Raw genomic sequence first — 12858 nt, forward strand, 5'->3', positions numbered from 1 at the left:
GCTCCAAGCGTTTCTAGCCATTGGATGGAGGCGATGGATGCGTTTGTGACCGTTGGATGTAGCCGTTGGGGGAGGGGTATAAAAGGCGGCGGCGTCGCTCTCTCGTCTCTCTGTGTAAACCCTAACCCTATTTGCATCGATCCGCCGCGCCGTCGCTCTCCTCGTCTCTTGCTCTCGCTCTCGCTCTCTCTCCCTGTCTCTCGCTCTGTCCTCTCTTCTTCTCCAGCTCCGGTGGCTTCTTGAGCTGTCGGTGGCCGGCACTGGCACACAGCACCGCTATCAAAACAACTCATCACCATCTCTCACCGACGATGTAGCATCATCCTATCCTTGTCGTCCTTCTCCTCTTCTCCGTGCTCGCTGTCGTCGACCTCACTCTGGTGCTCCGGATCGAGTGTAAGTGCAGGATTGCTCTTTATTTCCTTTTTTTTTCTTTGTCTAAACACTTCTACCTCTTTTATTCTCTAGATCTATACTTGATCCGTTGAGGAACCAGAGGGCCGAAGCCAGATCTGTGCATCGTCGACGTCGCCGGCGATTCTGTTGCTTCGGTTGCCAAGGTATGAAACCCTAACGCTAACCTTCACCCTAACCCTAACCCTAACCCTAACCATAACTCTTCGGTCTTTCTTTCAAGCCGTCGAGGAACTAGGGCGCCAGCACCAGCGACTGGAGATGTCGGAAAAGCAGGAGTGCCAAGTTGGCACGAACGAGGAGGATGATGACGACCTGTGCGAGGATGCTGCGACCCTCTTCGGGATTAACCCGGAGGAACCGATCCTCGTTGACGATGAACAACCTGCCGTCGCTGCTGTCGGTGATGGTCCTGGCGAAGTGAATAGCGCTCGACGCGTTCGTGCTAGTACCTCTGCTGTGTGGGATGATTTTGAGAAGTTGTACCGAAAAGAAGGTGACAGGCAGGTAAGGTATGCAGCTAAGTGCATCCATTGCGGTAAGCAATAATCTGGTCTGTCCTCTAGTGCCACTGGTTACCTCGCTCGGCATATCCCTAAATGTTTAAAGAGGCGCGAGAAGGTTCGTCAATCTCAGTCTCAAATCTCTTTTAATCCAGATGGTAGTTTGCATAGTTGGGAGTACTGTCCTCCGGTTGCCCGTACTCAACTTGTTCGATTGATTGCTAGACTTGATCTGCCTATTAGTATTTGTGAGTCTAATGCTTTTGCAGAGTACATTAGAATTGCTCATAACCCTAGATATCAACCTGTCTCTAGGCAAACCACAACTAGAGACATATAAAAATATTTTGATGACCAAAAGTCTAAACTTGCTAAGGCTGTTAGCTCGGGTGGTATTAATTGTGTCTAACTTCTCTTGACATTTGGTCTGGTAATGCCAAAGAGGACTACCTTAGTGTTGTTGCTCATTACATAAATTCTGATTAGCAGATAGAGAAGAGAGTGCTTGGTCTTAGGTTGATTGATGTGTCCCACAGTGGCCAAACCATTGCTGATCATATTGAATCTGTGCTTGTTGATTATGGATTGACAGGAAAAGTGTTTGCTGTTACTTTAGATAATGCATCAGCTAATGTTAAAGCCATTGGTCTTGAGGTTCCTGATGAACTTGATGACTGCAAAGATGACACTAATGGTAATTCTGTTGAATCTATGTTTTTGCATCAACGTTGTGCATGTCATATTATTAATCCGATTGTGAAGGAGGCCCTAACTGTTCTTAAGCCTTTGATTGAAACATTTAGAATTGCAATTTCGTTCTTAAATTCATCTAACCAAAGGATTGCTGCATATAAAAGTTATTGCATTGCTACTGGTGTTAGGCCTAGAAAGTTTCAGTTGGATATGGATCTTAGATGGAATTCAACATATTTAATGCTCAAACACTTGTTTCCTCATAAGGCCCCTTTCACTACTTTCATGCATGCTCAGTATCCTAGGGCTAAAGGTCAGCCATTGCTATTAACTGATGAACATTGGGTTATGGCATAAAAAGTACTTGCATTTCTTGAATTGTTTTACCACTATTGCATTATCTGGTGTGTATTATCCTACATCTAGTCTCATGATTCATTACCTAATCAAGATTGCTATACATTTGAAGAATTATGCTAATGATGTTCACATCAGATCTGTTGTTCAACCTATGATAGACAAGTATAACAAGTACTGGAGAGACATACCTTTGCTTTACTCTTTTACATTCATATTAGACCCTAGAGCTAAAATGAAAGGGTTTACTAAAGTGCTTAGGAGGTTAGGCACCCTCACTAGTACAGATTATAGTGTTTATTTGCTTGGCACTAGACCTCGACTTACAGATGTCTACAATGAGCAGAAGTATGGATCTGTATGGTTGAGGAGGACTGCCCCTCCTAACCTATCTGGTAAGAAAAGATCTGCTTGGGATGAAATTTATGGTGATGATGATGTTGCTGGTTCTTCAGTTGGTATCCATTCTCAATCTTCTACTCTTAACTTGTCTAGAGATACTTCTGCAACAGCCCTGTTACAGGCTGCAAGTTCATCAGCTTCTAATGCTTCTGAACTTGTATCCTACTTAGATTGTGACACTGTGAGCCTATTGGATGATGATTTCAACATCCTGAATTGGTGGCATCAGCACAAACTGACCTATCCTGTACTATCTATCATGGCTAAAGATATTCTAATTGTTCATGTGTCTACCATTTCATCAGAATCTACATTTAGTATGACAAGCAGGATAATCGAGGATCGACGGAGAAAGCTGACGACTGAAATGGTGGAGATGCTGGCCTGCATCAACAATTGGGAGGCTGCAGAATCAAGGTTGCAGCAATGTGTGGAGGACAAAGAACTTATAGAGGCATTTGAAAACCTTTATCTTGATTGATGACCATTTATGTAATTGCTTATATTATTATAAACTATGGACTATGGACTATAATGATATATTGAGACACTGGAATTAAATTATATATGGAGCTGGCTGTACTCTTTTTTCCTGTCTAGGGTTTCTCACAAGGGTGAGTTTTACCTAGTCAGGTTTTTAATGAGGCAGCCATTGCAAAATAGCTCCAAATAACTAAATATTTTGATATCTTGTCTTGTGTTTGACTGTTTGATGATTTCTTGTGAATATTCAATGATATATTTGCTCTTTTAATCTTGTTAATATGGTCTGATATGTAATCTATTTGATTCTATGAAAATTCAATGATATATTGCTCTGTATGCTCTGCTCTGTATTTTCATTTGTCGATAATTCAATTTTTGATTAAAATATGATATTTTTTACATGTTAATGTCAGTGCCGGCATGACCCTTTAGTACCCCCGTGCCCAGTAGCATGGCCCGGCACGTTAGGTGCAGCCTAGTGCCGTGCCTGGACCTCCATCCCAGCACGGCGGCACTACCAGCCACGGCACGACTCTATTCCCGTGCTTAAGTAGTGCCATGCCTAGCCGTACCGTGGCTGGTCGTGTTAGTGCCGTGCCGTGCCTGGGCGGCCCATTTGGCCAACTATATCTCTCTCACTCCCGTCGCCGTTTTGCCAACCTCGCCACATAGCTGCTGCCGTCGGTGCCTCTCGCCATGCCAGCGCCCACGCGGCCACGCGTCGCCGTCGCATACGCAGCCTCAACTCGAAGAGTTGAAGTCGAGCTCATCGTCATCTTCTTGCCGTCGCCTCTCCTTGCCACCGCCTTGGTCTCTCTCCAAGCTATCTCTCTGTCCCTCCTCTCTCGCTGCCAATACTCCTAGAGAAGCGAAGCTCTCAAACCTCACTTCTCTTTCCCCTAGAACCAGCAAAGGCCGCAGTCGCCGGAGTTGCTGCTGCAAGCGCCATGAACGATCGATCACGGTGCAGCCGCCACCACCACCTCCTCCAAATTCGTCACCTTCGTTGCCCTTCATCCAAATCAAACAGTAAAAATGGAATCTCTGTGTTCTCATGCCCCTTTCCCCTCTCCTTCCCCGGTGAATTCGTCGCCGGAACCTCGCCGGCGCCACTGCCGCCGTCACTGCTCTGCTTTGCCGCCGCTGGCTGCATGGTGCTGCACCGCCCCACACCTGGCCATCAGCGCCTCTAGCACCGCCGCCCTCCGTAGAAACCCCCTAGCCACCATGCCTCGCCGGACCTCTGCTGGAGTGCCGCTGCCACAGCAGCCTCCACTGCTTGCCGCCGGCCGTCGTCGCCAGGCCCGTCGGCCACCTCCCAGCCGCCGCCGCCACATGGGATAGGGTTGCCCGGACCCCTACGTCATAGATCCGGCGCCCCCTTGGCCAGAGCCGGCCCATGCCACCGCTGGCACCCTCCATCTAGTCGGCCTCCCACCGGGAAGAGAAATTTGAGATTTTGCCACTGCTTAATGTTGGCGTCGATGTTATGCCATCTCATAAATAGGCTTCGATAAAAAGTCACGCTTAACTGGGTGGGCTTTGATATTTTGCTATTTTAGTCTATTTATACATTTTAGATACATATTTGATGAAATTAATTGATTATGTGACCGATTTGCCCATGTCTCTATTTGCCTAGTTAAGCATGGCTCTTTATCGAAGCCCATTTCTGTGATGGCATAACACCGAAACCAACATTAAGCAGTAGTGAAATCTCAAATTTCTCCCCTGTGAACGAGAGAAGGAAGAAAGAAGAAGGGAGGAAAGAGAAAAGGAGGAGGAGAAGAGAAAAAAAAGAAATAGAAAAGGAGAGGGAGAAGAAAAAAAAAGAGAGAAAAGAAAAGAGATGAGAAGGAAAGAAAAGAAAAGAAAAGAAAAAATAAATAAATAAAAGGGAGAAAGAGAAAATAAAATAATTGGAGTGCATCCTAATTTATTTTCTATTCAAAATAAATCCAAAAATTATTTTGTTCTCCGATTAAAATAATTCTTTGACCTTTAAATTTCGGATCGACGATATCCCACTAGCGAGTGCCCGACTGCTAGGATCGACGGTATCCCACTAGGCAGTAACTAGTAGTAAGTAGGACTAACGAATGGTTTTGTTATCTCAACTCTGATCCAGTAGCGGTATCATGTGGATAAAGCTGGGCAGACGCTGTAGAGTCGTACTGTATTCGAATACGCCGTGGTCCCAGTTAATGGAGATGTGTCATTGGGTAATTCCTATTTCTGATGGTATGAGTAAATTTTATAATTAAAATTTGGATTGGAATAAGATAAGGATGATGGTGATTGATATTGCTACATTTTAAACTATTTATTTGTAAATGTTAATTACAAATAAACTGTTTTATCGAAATAGGGATAAACTACTTATGATAGACTTGTTATCAACCCATCTTGATGACCCCTATATCCCTGTACTACTTGCATGTATTCTACTTGTTTTCTTGAATCATGGTTTGCGGAGTACGTTAGTACTCACCCTCGCATATAATGTGGTTCAAGGGAACAGTTCTTCACCGAAGAAATGCCATAAGATGAAGAGTTCTTTTGTGGCGAGGAGTTCTTTTAGGTCGTCCTGCTCTCAGGCGTGCCTGTGGTGTTTAGTTGGGTTTTGCGTTTGGCTCTTTTGGTTAGTTTGTTGTGTGAGTTTGGCCGGTTGGCCTCTAAAAGTTGTTATAGTTGTCTTTTGTACATTATTTCATGTAAAATATACTAGTATTGTAATCGAAGTTGTTCTGTTTATCAATCTATGCACGATCAAAATTTTGGACGATCGTGGGTGGTTTCGAGTTACCGAGCTCAAACAAGGTACCCCCATAAGATTCATTGTCAGAATAATTTATATTTAAGGACAAAGGGAGAACTATATAAAAAAAATTTATTGAAAAATAATGAAAGTTATAAGCAATTTTTTTAACAAATTATAAGCAAATTTCATATTGTGTAAAGAGAATATACAATTTTTTTAAAAGAATTGAAACTTGTATTACAATAAATCAGGGGCTATTTCATAACTGACCCTATTATGAGAACAAACCGTAGATTTCACCGTATTTTTTTCGCTTTGCAGTTTTGATCCTGGTTTTCAAATTTGAAGCAGTCGGCTAACCATCATCTGTTAAGTGAGTATAATGGTGTTAAATGAGACATAAATGGATATTTTTACCTTTCCATATTTGATCCTCCTTTGTAAATGCTTATTGCACATTTGGCCCAATTTTGTACATTTGTCCCTTGTAACAAATAATTGAATTGTAATATTTGATTTATGTTTAATATTTGAGACTAATGTGTTTGATATTTGACTGAACTTTGATCATTAAATTGACAAATTATACTAAAATTTGAACATGCTAAGCATTTACTGTGACTACTATCCAGGAGAAATGATATGTAACACAGAATGGTGCAGCCACGCAGACGTGAAATAAGACAGTCGTCCATAGAAACCAATCACAGAGATTAATTCAACACATGCTCACCTCTGCTGCACAACACATGCTCTAGATGGTCATATGTGCAGGATGTTGCTAAGTTACGAAAGGTTTGTTTCGTTCCATGGACAGTCCCAGCCTGGGCAATATCAACAAGCTAGGCCAAGCTAATCGTTTGGTATGGTGTACCAGACTTATGACGTTTGGCACATAGGTTTACTTTGCCAAATATGTTTACAAATTGATATAGAGAGGAAGCTTCTATCCTACTACCAGATGTAGCTAATCCCTTTACGTCTAATGTGCAGAAACACCTCTATACATATTTCTTCTCTCTTCTAACAGAAAGTACTAACTCTATACATGTAGTTAGTATCATTCACGTGAAATTTAATAGTGTCTATACTTTCTGTTGGGTGAGAGCAGAAACAGTTATAAAAATATTTTTCATCATGGACGTGTAGGGAGTAGCTACACCTGGTAGTAGGATCTAATTTTCCTATATATATATATATATATATACAACACACACACACATACATACTTTTAAAAAGACAATGGTGGCCAAAGAAGTTAGTCTGCCACCTCACCATCAATGTTTTTTTTTAGCACCTTAAGGCTGCGTTCGGCGGTAATTCAAACAGGGGTTAGTTATCCGATGTGGAAAAGGTAGTAATAGATTAGTATATGATTAATTAATTATTAATTATAAAAATTATGAAATAGATTAATAAAACAACTTTCCTATAATTCTTTTAGAAAAAATACACCGTTTAACAGTTCGAGAAACGTGCGCGCGGAAAACGAGAAAATATGAGGGTATAGTAACTTATGCCGAACTTGGTTTTTATGATCTTTCAGGTGAAAAACTGGTCTTTGCGCTTATTGTTAATATCTCATTCTATCTCTAGAAGACAAGTTCACCTAGCAAAGCCATTTGCAGTAATGAAATTGCTTCACATATACCCATTTAGAAGGAGCTAATCTGCCACCCTACTATATATCTAGGTTGTTTTTCTTTTACCATGTATTCCATATATCCTTTGGCCTTTAAAAATGGTCTTGGTACATATAAGAGCAATTTTGTAGTTGTTGAGTAGATACCAAGAGATACCAAAATTTTAGTATAAAATTTGTTATTTTCTAGTTCCTAAAATACCAAGAGGTACCAAAATTTACATAAAAAAAGATATCTCTTGAAACCATCTCAATTCTCAAGTAATGTAAAATTGCTCTACGTATAAAGCCATATGCACCAACGGTTTAAAAATCTCACAATTAACCTGTTCCAAACAAAGTAAGCACATGTACACAATTGAATTTTATTCATAGCAAAGTATAGATATATATTTAGCTAGTTATTTCAAAATTCGCACAGTAGGTACGTATTCCTAGAACTGTTGCCCTGAAATAGCCAGCAGGCTTCGATCGGAAGTATACGGAGCCCGAAACGAAGATCGTTCGTTTGTGTTGAGGCGCGGTTGGCACAGTTGCATCTTACACATATTCCGCTCCACGCAGTGTGTTCAAGAAAATGGAATTAATCTAGCACTTCCACTCCGACTCGATTTCCCACAAGCGCGCTATATATTCAGTCGGCGTACAGAGCCCCATCTTCTTCTTGCATCATCGCTCGATCGGTGAAACGTATACTGAATCATCTCATCTCGTCTCCGTATATAGCTCCTCTGCAGCTAGCCTCCAACACCCCCATCGCCGGTCAATCCTCGGGATAGACAGCACCACATTCTTCACGTCGATGGACCAGGATGGTGATCAGGTGGTCATGGCGTCGTCGCCGCCGCCCGTGGCGCGCGCGAGGTGCATCGCGCGCCTCAGGCTTCCGCCGGCGTGGACGCCCGAGGAGGACGCGCTGCTGCAGCGGCTCGCCAAGGAGAACGGCTTCCGCCGCTGGAGCCGGGTCGCCAGGAGCATGCCCCGGCGCTCCGCCAGGTCCTGCCGCGACAGGTGGCGCCACCACCTCGCCCGCGACCTCTACCACCGCCCCTTCACCGCCCGCGACGACGACGAACTCCTGCGCCTCCACCGCCGCCTCGGCAACCGCTGGAAGGAGATCGGCCGCGGGTGTACGGCCGCACCTCCCGCATCATGAGGCGCCGCTGGAAGGAGCTCCATCGTAGCGGCTTCGCGGCTGCCGCCGCCGCCAGCAAGGAGCAGCCCGCCGACGACGCTGACAACAACATGGCGGAAGGCGACGAGGAGTCGCAGGATACTCTCGGTTTCGCCAACGCTCTTGCCTCAAGCTTAGCTTCTTGCAGCCTTCGCGAGGACTCGAGCTAGGTTTCGCGTGCATGGCAATTTTAATTAGTGTGTGACACACGGATTAATTTCTCGTATGTAATTAGTTCATTCATTAAGCTGTAAGGTTTCTACTTTAACTCGCTACTGATACTATCTACGACAATATTGATTATATTGTTGTGCTATTCAAGATAATTATTTGTATGGTGATGCTATTCAAGATCTTTCTTTTGCGATTTATTGATGAAACGGAGGGAGTAGTAGTTGATGGCTGTTGAGGCAATGTGAAAAAGAAAACTATCGGACTTGAGCAGCTGCACGACATCGCCCCGCGACGGGAGGTTGTCGCCGAGAACAGCGTGGCACACACCGTTGACAGCTGGATCATAGTGCAAAAAAGTACGTAGTAGTCGTCATCGTCATCGTATCCGACGATCAGTCGACAGAATGCACGAAAAGATCAATGCTAGCTATTTGGATGCAGCGACATTTCTATAGCCCTTATCACATTAGATGTGTGGACGTTAATTAAGAGTATTAAATATAGACCGATAACAAAACTAATTGCATAAATAAAGGCTATTTCATTAGATAAATTTTTAAGCCTAATTAATACACGATTAGCAAATGTTTACTGCAGCATCACATTCGCTAATCATATACTAATTAGGCTTAATAGATTCATCTCGTGAAATAGTCCAGAGCTCGGATGTGTTTTATTAATAATCTATATTTAATATTCTAATTAGTGTCCAAACATTTGACGTGAGGGGAAATCCGTGGGAAGTAGACATGCACTAAAGAGCCCTTATAAGTTATTCCCAAACCAATATTCTCGCGATGCCGACGGCAGCCACCACGGGGAGAGAGAGCAGGAGAGAGAGCAGAGAGAGAACGGGAAGGGGGAGAGAGGCCGGCGCGGCTACCGGATTCTGCCGGGGCTAGCGACGACGACGACGACGGAGCGGTTGCCGAACTCCGTCCAGGCTCGCGACGACGGCGGCGGCCGCCTCCGGGGAGAAAGAGCGAAGAGAGAACGGGAGGGGAGAGAAAGGCCGGTCTGGCTGGCGGACTCTGCCCGGGCTCGCGACGACGACGACGCCGCGGCTGCTGGACTCCGCCTCACGACGATGACGGCAGCTGTGGGCTCGCGACAACGATGGCGAAGAAGGCAGTGGCGGCGCGGCTGCCGGACTCCGCTGCGCTCACGACGACAACGGCCGCGCGGCTGCGGCGACTCCATGGCGCGTGGCTCGGTGGCTGCCGACTCTACTTATATTTATTTTTCTTTCGGATACTACCATTAACAAATTAACGGTTATATTTATTTGATACCTAGTACCCAAAAATGTTAATGCACGCGCGGTCGCGGGCCTGCGTGGCACTGCCAGCCCATGGACCACGGCCCACCTGCCGGCCTAACTTGGCTACAGACATTTTTTTTATTTTTTGTTTTTCACTTTATAAATAGAGGTTTTTAACTTTACAGGTATAAAGTTTATACGTATAAATTTATATATATAATGTTTTTTTCTATAATAAGTATATATCTACAATTTTTTTATGTATATATAATATTTTGTATCTACGTAGATTTTTATATCGAGAACTTGTATGTATGTGTATATGTATATAAATAGATGTGGTATAAAGTTTACATGTATAAGTTATATGTATAAAGATTTTTCTATGGAAGGTTTGTATGTATAAAGTTTGTATGCATAAAATATATATGTCTAAATTTTATACGTGTAAAGTTTATATGTCTAAAATTAACAAGTTATATATATAGAGAGAGGGGGCAATCGAAAGAAAGTGACGCTCCGAGAGACCGTGAGCGATCGGTTACATGAGCTGATTACATGGGTTACATGGGCTCGTCTTCACGTGGGCTCGTCTTCACATGGGCTGCTCAAAAACCTTTCACGTGCTCCGCGCGACCACACGGTCACGTATTAGCCTAGGAGTGAAAACGGGTCAGGTTCGATCGGATTTTACCTTTTTCATATCCTAACCCACATTTTGCAGTCGGGTTCGAATATAATACGAATATTATCGAATACGGATACAATCACGGATAATACTAGATACAAATATGATACAAATACGTACCAAAGCGAATACGAACACTTATGGGTATGAATATTTATACGGATATCAAGTCAAAACAATAACCATATATACCACATAGACAATAGCTATTGAATATTTGCATATACCTAAAATGCAATGGTATTAGTTGCTAGCATTATATTAATGTCTAATGGTATCGAAGTAGTAGCAAAGTAATAGTATACAGTCACACAGTAGGACATGATAGTACAATTGCAAAGTTACAATTAGGTCACTAGGTACAGCCGTACAGTACAGAAAAATGAAAACTAGTTTATGATCACATCTTCGAGCAAGACTTCAATAGAAGTCGCTTCTGGGAGGCTGGGAGCCGATGCCGCCGTCGTGCGGCGGAGGGAGGCGACGACGCCGTAGTGTCGATGCCAAGTCGACGTTGTCCCGTGACTCCGAGCAGATGCGTGCGTGCGTGCTGTACTAGTGAAACTTGATGGGCCAAAATCAGCGATCGTCGGCTTGTTGGCTGTTAATCCGGGTATTATCTGGGTAATATCCATAATTTATCTTAGATAATCCGTATCCGTCGGATATTGTCCTCCCGAGCCCGATCCGTATCCGCTAAAAAATATCCAAATTTGGCTCCGAATCCGTATAAACTCTCGGGTACCCGAATATTCGATCCGAATTTGTCCCGAATTAATATGGGCGGGTGGGCGGTCAGGAAATATCCGTCCCGTTTTTACCAAATATATTAGCCCTCCCCCTAGTACGTACAATAAGACCGTAAAATCACTCGTAATAGTAATTAATGGCTGTTGAGGCAATGTGAAAAAGAAAATTGTCCGTCTCGCCGCACGTCGCCGGCGACCTCGATCCTCCCCTGTACATGGATCCTCCACAGCCTCATGCAACTGCCTGTTAATATAGGTAGTCTTAATTTTTTTCATAAAACCATTTGGATTACACATAAAATCGAGGGAACATTCCCGATGGATAAAAATCCATTCTCGCACGTAATATACAAAGCTGAGCACAAGATGCAAATGGAAAACCAATAATCTCAGAAGATGAATCTCTAAAATGAATAGTTTGGCCACACTAGTGCCAACCAATTGCAACACTAGATACAGCTAAATCAGCAAACTAATTCCACGCTACACTAGTAGTCTGCAGTTTGTGTGTCAGATTTCCCGGATGGTCCTCGCCAAGGCTGCAGGAAGCGAAGCTCGAGGGAAGAGCGTCGGCTGGCGAGATCACCACGCGACTCCAACGGCTCATCCACGCTTTCGCTTTCCAGCATGTCGATCGTCGTCGTCCCTCGGCCGGCAGCTCCTTCGTGGCCGCGGTTGCGGCGGCAGCGGGGAAGCCGCTACGACGGAGCTCCTTCCAGCTGCGCTTCATGATGCGGGAGGTGCGGCCGAGCCGTACACCGCGCGGCCGATCTCCTTCCAGCGGTCGCCGAGGCGGCAGTGGAGGCGCAGGAGCTCGTCGTCGTCGTGGGCGGTGATGGGGCGGTGGTAAGCGTCGCGGGCGAGGTTGTGGGGCCTGCACCTCGCGCGCGGTGGCGGCGGCGTCGTCGTCTCCTCCTGAGTCCCGATGCATCTCCAGCTCTGTCTCCCTGGGACGATCGACCTGACGCGGAGGGTGTTTTGGAAGCAACGACACACGAGCAGAGAGCTACGGCGACGAGACGATGGATCGACAGGATTCTGACGAAGGAAGGAACAGTAGAGGACCCTGCTTAATTATATGGTCCCTATGTCCCTAAATATTCCCTTAAATATTTGACGCCGTTGACTTTTTTATATACGTTTGACCATTCGTCTTATTAAATTCTTTTTAAAATATATAAAGTTATATATATGCATAGGAGCATACTTAAAAGGATATAAAAATAATTAGTAACTATTTAAAATTTTTAAATAAAACGAATGGTCAAACGTGTATTAAAAAATCAACGACGTGAAATATTTAGGGAGCGAGATAGGAGCTCTTTGTTTGCTCATACGGCGACAAGGGAAAAACCGAATCGGAATTAATATGAATCGGAGTGCTTAATTAGCGAAGCTTGTCGTACGTACTCTCATCGTCGGAACGAAAAACGATATGTATGCACTACGATGTACGGTCAACTTGACCGCGCGAACGAAAAACAATGTTCGCTTCTGGCTCGGGAGATCCTACAAAAGCCCAGTATTTCAGGCATTATCTGACAGTCATCTGAA

The sequence above is a fragment of the Oryza brachyantha genome, chromosome 7 (assembly GCF_000231095.2).
Source record: "Oryza brachyantha chromosome 7, ObraRS2, whole genome shotgun sequence".
Lineage (NCBI taxonomy): Eukaryota > Viridiplantae > Streptophyta > Magnoliopsida > Poales > Poaceae > Oryza > Oryza brachyantha.